This window comes from Nicotiana tomentosiformis, chromosome 10, assembly GCF_000390325.3.
Source record: "Nicotiana tomentosiformis chromosome 10, ASM39032v3, whole genome shotgun sequence".
Taxonomy (NCBI): domain Eukaryota; kingdom Viridiplantae; phylum Streptophyta; class Magnoliopsida; order Solanales; family Solanaceae; genus Nicotiana; species Nicotiana tomentosiformis.
This window is the reverse complement of record NC_090821.1, coordinates 79,166,731-79,183,017: the sequence shown is the minus strand read 5'-3', so window position 1 is coordinate 79,183,017 and position 16,287 is coordinate 79,166,731. Positions and strand designations below refer to the sequence as shown.

At 40.4% G+C, this 16,287-nt stretch overlaps 1 long non-coding RNA gene across 1 annotated transcript in view; it reads right to left on the bottom strand.

Moving 5' to 3' along the window:
• Nucleotides 1-1,067: 1,067 nt before the first annotated feature.
• Nucleotides 1,068-16,287, bottom strand: part of LOC138899643 (uncharacterized) — a 25,862-nt gene continuing 10,642 nt past the window's right edge. Inside the window, exon 2 of the long non-coding RNA XR_011411389.1 lies at nt 1,068-1,334. This is a non-coding gene — a long non-coding RNA (uncharacterized lncRNA). The remainder of the gene's footprint in view (nt 1,335-16,287) is intronic.

The following is a 16,287-nucleotide window of genomic DNA, read 5'->3' as shown; positions in this document are numbered from 1 at the left end:
GGAATCCTTTTGGAGCAGAGGTGGAACCAAGATTTAAAGCTTATGCTTTCGGGATTTTAGTTCTTATAAGTTACTGAATTCTAGATTGATAATTCATATATATTTATTAAATTTTAAAATAAATACATGATTTGAACTAAAATTATTGGGTTCGGCTGAATCCTTGCTAACTCCTCCCCTGTTTGGCAGACTCTAACCTCTCGAATTCCTAGAAATGTCATGTCTGTAATATCTCAATGTTATGTACTGTGTCTGTGTCTCTATGTTTGGTGGTATATCCTCCTTCGTTTGGTGGTATATCCTTCAATTTAGATGACATACTTTACTTGTTAGTTCATTTCAAAAAAAGTGACATATTTTTATATTTGAAAATAATTTAACTTTAAACTTATTATTTTACCTATTTTATCTTTAATAAGAAGCTTTTATAACCACACAAATGTCATGGCCTTACAAAAATTTTACCCCTTAAATTTTTAAGACTATAAATTTCAAAAGTCTTATCTTTTTTCTTAAACACCGTGCCAAGTCAAACTACGTCTTCTAGACGAAGTACTTATTTCAGTAATTTCTATTCTGGCAAGAATGTCGATCATGTCTTATGTTATAACTCGGGAGTTATCAATTTTGGAGTGTTTATTCTCATACTTGTAAAAGTAAATTCAGTATTTTTTTACTGTAATATATCAGTATTTGCTCCTGTTATTTCCTATTTTTGCAAAAGAATCTATCAGTTTATAAGAAAAAGTTTATTAATTTATTAATAGTAAACTCCAACTCCGATTGCACGGTAGGTCGAAATGTTGAGAGCTGAATTTGTTCAAAAGATAAGGAAACAAGACACTAACGTACAATAACTATGCCTCAGTCCCCAAGCATAAAAATATTGAATCAAAACATATACTAAATCATATAAGTAGTTGAAATCAATGGAGTGGAATCAATTTTTATTTCTGAATAGAAAGCCAATGACATGAGTTTTTCACTATTCATACAAAGTATGAAAGACAAGGAAACAAGAAAATACAATGTAAACACTGAAATCACTCGAAATTACTTATGCATAATAGAGATTTGTAGCGGATTTTATTGCCGAAGAACACAAAAAGACATCCACCTTTTTTACGCTCCAATTATACAATTATTCATAAAAGGTAAATCATCTTTCAATTGACAAGTACAACAAACCCAACCATCACTGCAATCACTATTGGAAGTACAACTTCTCCAACATGTATTAAGTTATGGAAGAAATCTCCTCTTGAGTCTTGAGAGATCATGATCAACTTCGATTGCGGCTATGACTTGTGTCTTTGAGATCCGCGACATATTAACTGAAATATTTCACATTAATAATTATCGGAATCAAATTACGACTGGTATAACATAAAAAAATACACATTTAAGAACCATGAACAGAAAAACATGAATTGTCACGACCCGAAATTTTCGAAATCGGAACCGTGATGACACCTAATATTTTACTTGCTACGCAAGCCAACGTTAGAATTATTTTGGCCATTTTTAACAATTCAATTTAATTAATAATAAAGAAACCAAATAACTGGAATAAAATCTGAACTAAAGTGAATAAACCAAAATAATAATGATGTCTAAATACCATCCCAGGACTGGTGTCACAAGTGCACGAGCTACTAGAATAATACAAATAAAGGTTTGAATAAAAATAAAGTTGTCTGAAAGAAAATACACAACTAAGATAAAGTAGAAGAGGACTTCAGAGTTGCGAACGCCGTGCAGCTATACCCCAAGTCTCCTCTGGTAGCTGAATTCGAGTAAGTCTACGGTACGCCGCTGGGACCAAATCCGGTATCTACACAAGAATTGCAGAGTGTAGTATGAGTACAACCGACTCCATGTACTCTGTAAGTGCCGAACCTAACCTCGACGAAGTAGTGACGAGGCTAAGACAGGTCGCTTACATTAACATATATGCAACAACAGTTATGATGATGATGATGATGATGGTGGTGGTGGTGGTGGTGGTGGTGGTAGTAGTAGTAGTAGTAACAGGTTATCAACAATCGAGGCCAATTCGGCAGTCACAATCAATTATTACTTTTATCATTCTGTTGCGACGTGCAACCCGTTCCCATAATATAATCTTTCAATCAATTTTGTTGCGGCGTGCAACCCGATCCCACAATACAAACTTTTATTCAATTTTATTGCGGCGTGCAACCCGATCCCCAATATATCTTTCAATCAATTCTGTTGCGGCGTGCAACCCGCTCCTCAAAACTATTTATATATATCAGCATTTTCATTTATGTTGCGGCGTGCAACCCGCTCCCCAACAATATCAATTAACAACACTTACACGTGAGACTACTTCAATAAATGCCACAATTAATATGAAACTATAAGGCAACAAGGTATACAACAATTATGATTTATGTAGGAAACAAATAAGGACAAGTAATAAATAAGTATGGAATCAGAGAGGAGATATGCAATTTAATATATGAAATACTAAATGTCAAGTAGCAATTATGACACAAAATTCAAATAAGCATGTAGCAATTAAGGCATGAAATCAAAGCATAATTGTAGGCAATGAAAATAAGGGAATCAGGTAATATAACTTTACGGTCGGCATAACTCTTTTGTCTAGACTGAGCTGTGCGAAGTCGATCCTGAATAATCTTGACCTTATCCAAGGCATCATGTACCAAATCGGTACCTAACAACTGAGCCTCTCCCGGTTCAAATCAGCCAGCTGGCGAACGACATCTCCCCATGTATAATGCTTCATATGGAGCCATCTGAATGCTTGATCGGGAACTATTATTATAGGCAAACTCCGCAAGCGGCAAGGATCAATCCCAAGAACCTCTGAAATCCATAACACAAGCGTGAAGCATATCCTCCAATATTTGAATAGTGCGTTCGGATTGTCCATACGTCTGAGGATGGAATGTTGTACTCAACTCAACACGCGTGCCTAACTCACGTTGTACAACCCTCTAGAAGTGTGAGGTGAACTGCGTACCTCGATCAGAAATGATAGACATGAGCACACCGTGAAGGCGGACAATCTCGTAGATGTAAATCTCCGCTAACCTCTCTGAAGAATAGGTAACTGCTACTGGAATGAAATGTGCTAATTTGATCAACATGTCCACAATGACCCATACTACGTCTAACTTTCTCTGAGTCCATGGAAGCCCAACAACAAAATCCATAGTGATACACTCCCACTTGCACTCAGGAATTTCTAACTTTTGAAGCAAACCACCAGGTCTCTAATGCTCGTACTTGGCTTGTTGACAATTTAGACACCGAGCTACATATGTAACTATACCCTTCTTTATTATCCTCCACCAATAATGTTGCCGCAAATATTGATACCTTTTGGCGGCACCCAGATGAATAGAATACCGAGAATTGTGGGCCTTTTCAAGAATTAATTCACGAACCCCATCCACATTAGGCACACAAATACGACCCTTCATCCGTAGAACTCCATCATCTCCCACATCAACATGCTTGGCACCATTGTGCCACACTGTGTCCTTAAGGACACGCAAATGAGGATCATCATATTGTCGCTCTCTGATGCGCTCATATAAGGAAGACCGAGCGACTGTGCAAGTTAGAACCCGACTGGGCTCTGAAACATCTAACCTCACGAGCTGATTGTCAAAAGTATTAATATCTGCAGCTAGGGCCTCTCACCAACCAGAATATATATAAGGTTGCCCATACTCACAGCCTTTCTACTCAAAGCATCGGCCACCACATTGGCCTTTCCGGGGTGATACAAAATGGTAATATCATAGTCTTTTAATATCTCCAACCATCTTCTCTGCCTCAAATTGAGATATTTGTGTTTGAACAGATACCGTAGACTACGATGATCATTGAATAACTTACACGAAACACAGGGTGTAGTGCCTCCAAATCTTCAGCGCATGAACAATGGATGTCAATTCTAAGTCATGAATAGGGTAATTCTTCTCATGAACTTTCAACTACCACGACGCATATGCAATCACCCTGCCATCTTGCATTAATATTGCACCGAACCCAATGCGGGATGCATCATAATACACCGTATAAGATCCTGAACCTATGGGCAATACCAACACTGGCGTCGTAGTTAAAGAAATCTTGAGCTTCTGAAAACTCAACTAACACTCATGTGACTATTTGAATGGAGCATTTTTCTAGGTCATTCTGGTCAATGGGATTGATATAGATGAAAACCCCTCCACGAACAGGTGATAATAACCTGCCAGACCTAGGAAACTCCGGATCTCTATTGCTGAAGTGGGTCTAGGCCAGTTCTGAACTGCTTCAATCTTCTTAGGGTCCACTTTTATTCCTTCTGCCGATACAACATGCCCCAAAATGGTAACTGAGTCTAACCAAAACTCGTATTTTGAAAATTTGGCATATAACTGACTATTCCTCAAAGTCTGAAGAACAATACGAAGATGCTACTCATGCTCCTCTCGACTACTGGAGTAAATCAAGATATCATCAATGAATACAACCATAAAAGAATCCAAATAGGGCTTGAACACCTGGTTCATCAAATCCATAAATGTTGCTGGGGCATTTGTCAGCCCAAATAACATCACTAGGAATTCATAATGCCCATACTGAGTCCAAAAAGTTGTCATAGGGACATCAGATGTCCTAATCTTCAACTGATGGTAACCAAACCTCAAATCAATTTTTGAAAATACCTTGGCACCCGGAAGCTGATCGAATAAGTCATCAATTCTGGGCAACAAATACTTGTTCTTGATAGTAGCCTTGTTTAACTGCCAATAATCTATACACATTCGCATTGAACCATCTTTCTTCTTTATAAATAACACTGGTGCACCCCGGGGTGAGATGCTAGGTCTAATGAATCCCTGATCAAGCAAGTCTTGTAACTGCTCCTACAATTCCTTTAACTCTGGCGGGGCCATACGGTATGGTGGAATAGCAATGGGCTGGGTTCCCAGAGCCAAATCAATATAAAATTCAATATCTCTGTCGGGCGGCATCCCCAACAAATCTGCAGGAAATACATCTGGAAACTCACAAACAACTGGGACTGAATTCATAGAAGGAACATCTGCACTGGGGTCGCAAATATAAGCCAAATAAGCTAGACACCCCTTCTCGACCATACACCGAGCTTTCACATAAGAGATAACCCTGATGGTAGAGTGGACAAGAGTCCCTTTCCACTCTAATCGAGGCAACCTCGACATGGCTAAGGTCACCGTCTTGGCGCGACAATCCAATATAGCATGATAAGGTGACAGCCAATTCATACCCAATATAACATCAAAATCTACCATATCGAGAAGTAGAAGATCCACACTAGTCTCAAGACTCCCAATAGTAACAACACACGAATGATAGACATAATCTAAAACTGTCACGACCCAAAATCTCACATGTCGTGATGACACCTATCTCAATACTAGGCAAGCCTAAAATCTCAATAAAAATCATATCTTTTAAATTTGAAAACATAATATTTAAATTTAGCGGAAGAAATTTCACAAATATAGATATAAACACTCCCAAAACCCGGTGTCACTAAATATATGAGCATCTAATTTGAATACAAAGTCTGACTAATAAAATACTATCTAAAAGTATAGAACAGTACAATAACTGAAAGAAAGAAAGTCAAGGTCAGCAGACTCCAGGCGGCTACCTTGATAGTCTTCAAGTGATAGCACTCTGAGATCTAATATTCGTCGTGTCCGAAAGCACCTGGATCTGTACACGAGGTGTAGAGTGTAGTATGAGTACAACCAACTTAATAAGTAACAAGACTAACCACTCGGCTGAAAGTAGTGACGAGCTCTGTAGGTACAATCCAGTATAAGTAATGGTACAAAAATGTAGGCATGCTTTCAAGTTCAACAGTTAAACTCAGTACAAGTGAAATAGATCAATACTACATGATATGAGGAATATGTCATCTCAGTGGAAAGACCTCATGTAATATTGGTCACAAATTATTCGGTCACTCGGTACTATTTATGGCCAATCCAATCCAGAGATATTGCATCCCGTATATATATACACATCGGCTGGTAGTCAGTCACTCAGTACCGTATAAGGCCAATCCAGCCCTGGGAAATTTATCCCAAATTATAAATGACAAGTTCCACGTCAAGGGAAATTCATCACAATATAAATAAGTAAGGCAAGTCCATGCCCTATGAAGTCCATCCTAAATATATAATCATCTACGCCTATTAGAGTGTGTACAGACTCCGGAGGGGCTCCTTCAGCCCAAGCGTAATATAAAGCTGATATGGCTACTATAGGCGGGCAGTCCCGATCCGTACAATAATAAAGTCTATAAGGCCTGCTGCAGTCGGGCAACTCCGATCCATATAATAATAATATATATAAATCCAATATGGCCTGCTGCGGTGCGCAGCTCGATCATATACATATCCTCACAATGGATGAATACTACTTGAGTGTGAAATGTACATTTTTAAAACAATTAATTTAACAATAACACGACCCCGTAGGTCCCAACATATCGGCACATAGCCTAAACATGATCTTTAATAAGAGCCTAAACTCAATTTCTCTAACACCTGGAGAATGTTCAAATAATAACATGATTCTTTAATATTTACAACTTCACAGGATTTAATCAAGTCACAATTTTAATGGTGCACGTCCACACGCTCGTCAACCATCATGTGCGTCACCTCCAAATAATTTATATAACACCAATTCGGGGATTCATACCCTCAGAACCAAGGTTAGAAGTGTTACTTACCTCAAACCGTGCAATTCTTTATTCTGCTATGCCTTTGCCTCGTGAATTGGCCTCCAAACACCTCAAATCTAGCCACAAATAATCCAATTCAGTCAATAAAAATTATTGGAATTAATTCCATAAGAAACACTAATTTTTGAATGAAATTCGAAATTTAACTCAAAAATCGCCTGTGGGGCCCATGTCTCGGAACCCGACAAAAGTTATAAAAATTCGAAAGCACATTCAACCACGAGTCTAACCATACCAATTTTACAAAAATTTTAACCTCAACTCGACCTCCAAATCTTCAAATCTTATTTTCAAATTCCTAGGTTCAAATTCCCGATTTACACCTCAAAAATATGTAATCTAGTGTGATTATTCGATGATAGTTCAATATTATGGAGTAGAAATTATCACAAATTACTTACTTCAAGATTTACCGTGATTTCTCGCTCAAAAATCGCCTCAACCCGGGTTGGAAATATTAGAAATGACAAAAATCTCGTACTCCTCTGCTTTTAACATTCTATCCAGAATTTTCGCTTCTGTGGACACCTGCCGCTTTTGTGGCACCGCTTCTGTGGTCAAAATCCCGCTTCTGTGGGTGCGCATCTGTGCGAAAACATCAGCTTCTGCGATCCTCCACGCGCAGGTGCGAGTCCGCACCTACGAAATTCCTTCCGCATATGCGCTATCTCCGCTTCTGGGCATCCCAGCTCGCACCTGCGACCAATGTTCATCGGGTGTGATTGCACCAGGAGTCTTCAGCTTCACCACTCTTCCAAATTTAAAAATCGATCCGTTAACCATCCGATACTCACCTGAGACCCTCAGGACTTCAACCAAATACACCAACAAGTCCTAAAACATCATACAAACTTAGTCGAGCCTTCAAATCACATCAAACTACACTAAAACCACAAATCAGACCCCAATTCAAGCCTAATGAACTTTGAAACTTTCAATTTCTACAAACGACACTAGAACCTATAAAATCATGTCCGATTGACCTCAAATATTGCACACAAGTCACAAATGACATAACATACCTATTCAACTTTCCAGCATCGGATTCCAACCCCGATATCAAAAAATCAACCCCCCAGTCAAACTTTTCAAAAAATTCAACTTTCGCAATTTCAAGCCTAATTCCACTACGAACCTCCAAATAATTTTTCGGACACTTTCCTAAGTCCAAAATCACCATACAGAACTATTGGAATCATTAAAATTCAAATCTGAGATCGTTTATAGATAAATCAACATTCGGTCAACTTTGCCAATTTAAGTTTTCAATTATGAGACTAAGTGTCTCATTTCACTCTGAAATCCTTCCGGACCCGAACCAACTAACCCAGTAAGTCATAAAATAATTGTAAAGCATAACTTGAGTACTAAATGGGGGAACTGGGTTATAATACTCAAAACGATCGGCCATGTCGTTACATTCTCCCTCTCTTAAACAAACGTTCGTCCTCGAAGGGGTTTAGAATCATACATGGAATCTCAAATAGGTGTGGATATTTGCTCCGCATCTCCTGCTCAATCTCCCAATTAGCTTCTCCGGCTGGCTGGCCTCTCCACTGTACCTTCACTGATGCTATGTTATTTGACCTTGGCTCTCAAACATGCCGGTCTAAAATAGCCACCGGCTCCACATCATAAGTCAAATTACCGCCCAGCTGCACTGTACTGGAATCCAAAATATGAGACGGATCCCCGACATACTTTCGGAGACTAGGTGGCAAATCAAGTTCATAAGCCACCTCTCCAATTTTCTTAAGTATCTCAAAGGGTCCAATATACCAAGGGCTCAACTTGCCCTTCTTCCCAAACCTCAAAATATCCTTCATGGGTGAAATCTTGAGCACAAATTTCTCCCCAACCATGTAAGCAACATCACGGACCTTCCTGTTGGCATAACTCTTCTGTCTAGACTTCGCCATGCGAAGCCGTTCCAGAATCACTTTGACCTTCTCCAAAGCATCCTGAACCAAGCCAGTACCCAATAGCCTGGCCTCACCCGTCTCGAACCAACCCACCGAAGACCGGCACCATCTCCCATACAAAGACTCATATGGAGCCATCTGAATACTCGACTGGTAGTTGTTATTGTAAGCAAACTCTGCGAGTGGCAGAAACCGATCCCAAGAACCCCCAAAATCAATGACAAACGCATGTAGCATATCGTCCAATATCTGAATAGTGTGCTCGGACTGTCCGTCCGTCTGAGGGTGGAAAGTTGCACTCAACTGAAACTGTGTGCCCAATTCTCGTTGCATTACTCTCCAAAACTGTGATGTAAACTGCATGCCCCTATATGAAATGATAGACACGGGAACACCTTGTAGGCGAACAATCTTGCGGATATAAATCTCAGTCAACCGCTCCGAAGAATAGATAGTACCAACTGGAATAAAATGCGTGGACTAGGTCAACCGATCTACAATCACCCAAACAACATCAAACTTCCTCAAAGTCCGGGGGATCCCAACTACGAAGTCCATGGTAGTATGCTCCCACTTCCACTCCAGAATTTCAAGTCTCTGAAGTAATCCTCCCGGTCTCTGATGTTCATACTTCACTTGATGAAAATTTAAACACCGATCTACAAACCCAACTATATATTTCTTCATTCGCCTCCACCAATAGTGTTGCCTTAAATCCTGATACATGTTCGCGACACCTGGATAAATGGAGTACCGTGAACTGTGAGCCTCCTGGAGAATCAATTCACGGAGACCATCTACATTAGGCACACATAGCCTGCCCTACATACGTAATACACTGTCATCTCCAATAGTGACTTCCTTGGCATCACTGTGCTGAACCGTGTCCTTAAGGACAAGCAAATGGGGGTCATCATACTGACGTTCTCTAATACGATCATAAAGAGAAGACTGAGAAACCACACAAGCCAAAACTCGATTCAGCTCCAAAAAATATCCAATCTAACAAACAGGTTAGCCAAGGCCTAAACATCCAAGGCTAAAGGCCTCTCTGCTACCGGTAAGTATGTTAAGCTACCCAAACTTTCCGCCTTACGACTCAAGGAATCGGCCACCACATTGGCCTTTCCGGGATGATAGAGAATGGTGATATCATAATCCTTAAGCAACTCTAACCACATCCACTGCCGCAAATTAAGATCCTTCTATTTAAACAGATGTTGTAGACTCTGGTGATCGGTATAAACTTCGCAATAGTCACCGTACAAATAATGTCGCCAAATATTCAAGGCATGAACAATAGTTGCTAACTCAAGGTCGTGGATCGGATAATTCTTCTTATGTACCTTTAAATCTCTGGACGCATAGGCAATCACCCTACCGTCTTGCATCAGCACTACACCGAGACCAATACGTGACACATCACAATATACAGTATATGACTCTAAACCTGTAGCTAACGGCAAAACTAAGACTAGAGCTGGGGTCAAGGCAATCTTGAGCTTCTAGAAGCTCTCTTCACAATCATCTGATCATCTGAACGGAGCACCTTTATGGGTCAATTTAGTCAAGGGCGATGCAATAGACGAGACGCCCTCCACAAATCGACGATAATAACCAGCTAAGTCAAGAAAACTCTGAATCTCAGTAGCTGAAGATGGCCTGTGCCAACTCTGAACTGCCTCTATTTTCTTTGGATCCACCTTAATCCCTTCACTAGACACTATGTGTCCCAAGAATGCCACCGAACTAAGCCAGAACTCACACTTAGAGAATTTGGCATACAATCTCTCCTCTCTCAGCTTCTGTAATACAATACCCAAGTATTGTGCATGGTCCTCCTGGCTACGAGAGTACACCAGGATATCATCAATAAATACTACGACAAATAAATCAAGATATAGTTGGAATACATTATTCATCAAGTGCATAAATGCTGCTGGGGCATTGGTCAGCCCAAAAGACATCACGAGGAATTCATAGTGGCCATAACGAGTCCTTAATGTCATTTTTAGAATATACGAATCTCGAATTTTTAACTAGTGATACCCAGATCTCAAATCAATTTTGGAGAACACCTTCGCTCCCTGAAGTTGGTCAAATAAATCATCAATACGTGACAAAGGATATTTATTCTTGATTGTAACTTTGTTCAACTGCCTGTAATCGATGCACATCCTCATAATACCATCTTTCTTTTTCACAAACAGAACCAGTGCACCCCAAAATGACACACTAAGCCTAATAAACCCCTTATCAAGGAGTTCCTGAAGTTGCTCTTTCAATTCTTTCAGCTCAGCTGGAGCCATATGATACGGAGGAGTAGAAATAGGTTGAGTGCCCGACACCAAATCAATATCCCTGTCGGGTGGCATACCCGACAGCTCTGCAGGAAATACATCCGTAAAGTATCACACTACCGATACCGAATCAACATAAGGAGTATCTGCGTCAACATCTCTCACAAAGGATAAATATGACAAACATCCATTTCCAACCATATATTGGGACTTAAAATAAGAAATTACCCTCCTAGGAAGATATCTAGAGAACCCCTCAATTCGACATTCGGCAACCCCGGCATCGCCAACGTCACGATTTTTGCGTGACAGTTCAGAATAGCAATACATGGATACAACCAATCCATATCCAGGATTGCATCAAAATTGACCATACTGAGCAATAAAAGATCCACTCTAGTCTTCAGTCCACCAATAGTTACCACACACGACCGATACACATTGTCCACAATAATAGTATCGTCCACCGGTGTAGATATACGAACAGGTGAAACTAAGGACTCACGGGGCATATTTAGATAATGAACAAAATATGATGAAACATACAAATATGTGGAACCAGGGTCAAATAATATAGAAGCCTCCATGTGGCACACGGAGACAATACATGTGATCACTGCATCTGAAGCAACAACATCTGACCTGGCAGGAAAAGCATAAAATCAGACCTGACCGCCACCTAATCGGCCTCCCCTCTTGGGCAACCCATAACTGGCTGGGCGGGTGGTGGAGCAACTGGTGTAGAAGTAGTAGCCTGACTCCTCTGCTAAACTTGACCTAGCGTAAGGAGGGGACAATATTTCCTCACATGACCCAACTCTCCACACTCATAAAAATCCCTCTAAAAAAATAATGGCGAGTTCTGAGGCGGACCTCGAGAACTAGAATAACTACCAGAAGAACCAGGTACAGATGATCCCTGAACTGAAAGAGCACGGGGCATACTCTAGGTTAGTAGGGCACTGCGAGATAACTGACCCTAATGAGAACTGTATGAACCATGGATGGATGATGCATAACGATGAAGTGGACGACACATCTGAGCGTCCCTATACACACAACCCCTACTGTGGTAGGACTGCACTCCAAAAGGTACCCCACCAGAATCACCCGAACCTCGAGGCTTCTTGGCTTCCCTCTCACCACACTCTTGGCTACGGACCACCTCTATCTGCCGAGCAATATCAACCACCTCGTCAAATGTGGTACCTGATACCCTCTCCCTAGTCATAATCAACCGCAACTCGTATGTGAGGCCATCAATGTACCTCCTAATCCTTCCCCTATTAGTGGGAACCAACCAAACTGCATAATGAGCCAACTCAAAAAATCTCATCTCGTACTGCGTCACAAACATGCCATCCTGACATAACTGCCTAAACTGTCTGCACAGCTCCTCTCTACAAGACTGCGGTACAAACTCCTCCAAAAAGAGAACGGAGAATTTTTGCCATGTAAGTGGTGCTGAACCAACCGGACTACGCCTTTCATACGCCTCCCAGCATCTGAAGGCAGCCCTAGAAAACTGGGAAGTAGTGAATGTGACCCCACTGGTCTCCAGAATACCCGTTATCCGAAGCATCCACTGGCACTTATCCAAAAAATCCTGAGCATCCTCTGACTCAGCACCGTTAAATGATGGAGGTCGAAGCCTCCCAAATCTCTCAAGCCTCCTCTACTCATCATCTGCTATAACGGGGACTACCGGGGCCTGAACAGTTGCAGCCGCCTGGGCTGATAGTGCCCCCAGTATCTGAAGTCCCTATACTACCTGTTCTGGAGTATGGGCAACAGGTGTATGAGTACTCCCCTGGCCTGAGAAGTTGCAGGTGCAGCCTGAGTTGAAACCACCTAAGCAATCCCAGTGAAAACTGTCAAATATTTGTGCTAGTGGCTCCTGAAGGACTGGAATCACAATAGGTGCAGCTAGTGCCTGAGCTGGTCCTGTCGGTTCAGCTATATCTGGAATCTGCTCCTGAGCTGGAGCAACTGGTGGTGCTACAAATGCTGCTCCAACTGCTGTACGAGCGACACCTCGACCTCTACCTCAGTCTCAACCGCTACCGCATCCCTGGCCTCTCGCGGCCCTAACTGGTGGCACTGGTGGCTGACCGTCTGATCTGATAGTATGTGTCCTTGCCATCTGTAAAAGAATAGAATAACATTACTTTAATTCCCATAATCAACAAATTTGCAAGATAGAGTACAAGAAAGTGAAATTTTCCTAAGGGTTCGGAAGCCTCTCGAAGATAAGTACAAACGTCTCTGTATCGATCATCAAGACTCTACTAAACCTGCTCATGACTCGTGAGACCTATGTAACCTAGGCTCTGATACCAACTTGTCACGACCTAAAATCTCACCTGTAGTGATGGCGCCTATCTCAATACTAGGCAAGCTAACAATCTCCATAAAACACCATATCTTTTAAATTTGGAAACATAATATTTAAATTCAGTGGAAGAAATCTCACAATTATAGATATAAACACTCCCAAAACCCGATGTCACTGAGTACATGAGCATCTAATATGAATACAAAGTCTGACTGATAAAACACTGTCTGAAAGTATAGAACAGTACAATAATTGAAAGAAAGAAAGTCAAGGTCAACGGACTCCAGGCGGCTACCTTGATAGTCTCCAACTGATAACACTATGAGATCTAACAGTCGTTGTGTCCGAAAGAACCTGGATCTGCATACGAGGTGCAAAGTATAGTATGAGTACAACCAACTTAATAAGTAACAAGACTATCCGCTGGAATGAAAGTAGTAATGAGCTCCGCATGTACAGTCCAGTATAAATAATGGTACAGAAATGTAGGCATGCTTTCAAGTTCAACAGTTAAACTCAGTACAAGTGAAATAGATCAATACTGCATGATATGAGGACTATGTCATCTTAGTGGAAAGAACTCATGTAATACTTGTCACAAATCATTCGGTCACTCGGTACTATTTATGGCCAATCCGGCCCAGGGATATTGCATCCCGTATATATATATATATATATATATATATATATATATATATATATATATATATATATATATATATATATATATATATACACATCGACTAACAGTCAGTCACTCAGTAGCGTATAAGGCCAATCCAGTCCTGGGAAATTTATCCCTACATGTACATGATACGGACAAGATCCATATCCAGGGAAATTCATCACAATATAAATAAGTAAGGCAAGTCCATGCCCTGGGAAGTCCATCCCGAATACATAATCATCTACGCTCACTGGGGGTGTGTACAAACTCCGGAGGGACTCCTTCAGCTCAAGTGTAATATAAAGTCGATATGGCCTACTATAGGCGGGCAGTCTCGATCCGTATAATAATAAAGCCTATAAGGCCTGCTGTAGGCGGGCAACCCCGATCCATATAATAATAATATATATAAAGCCAATATGGCCTGCTGCGACGCGTAGCTCGATCCCATACATATCCTTACAATGGATGAATAAGACTGAGTGTGAAATATACATTTTTAAAACAATTAATTTAACAGCAACACGACCCTATGGGTATCAAAATATCGGCACGTAGCCTAAACATGATCTTTAATAAAAGCCTCATCTCAATTTCTCTAACACATGGAGAATGTTCATATATAAACATGATCTTTAATAAAAGCCTCATCTCAATTTCTCTAACACATGGAGAATGTTCATATATAAACATGATCTTTAATAAAAGCCTCATCTCAATTATTACAATTTCAATGGTGCACGTCCACACGCTCATCAACTATTGTGTGTGTTACCTCCAAATAATTTATATAACACCAATTCGGGGATTCATACCCTCAGAATCAAGGTTAGAAGTGTTACTTACCTCAAACCGTATAATATTTTATTCTGCTATGCCTTTGCCTCGTGAATTGGCCTCCAAACGCCTAAAATCTAGCCACAAATAATCTGATTCAGTCAATAAAAATTATTGAAATTAATTCCATAAGAAAACACAAATTTTCCAATAAAATCCAAAATTTAACTCAAAAATTGTCCGTGGGGACCACATCTTGGAACGTGACAAAATTTACAAAAATCCAAAAGCTCATTCAACCACGAGTCTAACCATACCAATTTTACAAAAATCCGACCTCAACTCAACCTCCAAATCTTCAAATCTTATTTTCAAATCCCTAGGTTCAAATTCCCGATTTACACCTCAAAGACACGTAATCTAGTCGGATTATTTGATAATAATTCAATATTATCGAGTAGAAATGATCACAAGTGACTTACCTCAAGATTTCTCGTGATTTCTCGCTCAAAAATCGCCTCAACCCGTGTTGGAAATGATAGAAATGACAAAAATCTCGGACTCCTCTGTTTTTAACATTCTGTCCAGGATTTTCGCTTCTGCGGTTAAAATCCTGCTTCTGCGGGTGCGCATCTGTCTAAAAACATCCGCTTCTGTGGACCAACGGCTCCCAAGCCAAATGCCATTTTTTCGATCCTCCACGCGTAGGTGCGAGTCCGCACCTATGAAATTCCTTCTGCATCTGTGCTATCTCTGCTTTTGTGCATCCCAGCTCGCACCTGCGACCAATGTTTTGCAGGTGCGATTGCACTAGAAGGCTTCAGCTTCAGCAGTCTTCCAAATTCAAAAATTGACATGTTAACCATCTGAAACTCACCCGAGACCCCCGTGATTTCAACCAAATACACCAACAAGTCCTAAAACATCATACGAACTTAGTCGAGCCTTCAAATCACATCAATCTACACTAAAATCACGAATCATACCCCAATTCAAGCCTAATAAACTTTGAAACATTCAATTTCTATAAACGTCGCCAGAACCTATCAAATCACGTCTGATTGACCTCAAATTTTGCACGCATGTCATAAATGACATAACAAACATATTCAGATTTCCAGAATCGGATTCCAACCCCGATATCAAAAAGTCAACCCCCAGTTAAACTTCCTAAAAAATTCAACTTTCGCCATTTCAAGCCTAATTCCACTACGTACCTCCAAATATTTTTCCGGACACGTTCCTAAGTCAAAAATCACAATACAGAGCTATTGGAATCATCATAATTCAAATTCGAGGTCGTTTACACATAAGTCAACATCCGGTCATCTTTTTCAACTTAAGTTTTCAATTATGAGACTAAGTGTCTCATTTCACTCTGTAATCCTTTTGGACCCGAACCAACTAATCCGGTAAGTTGGAAAATAAATGTAATGCATAACTTGAGCAGTAAATGGGGAAACAGGGTTATAATACTCAAAATGATCGGTCGG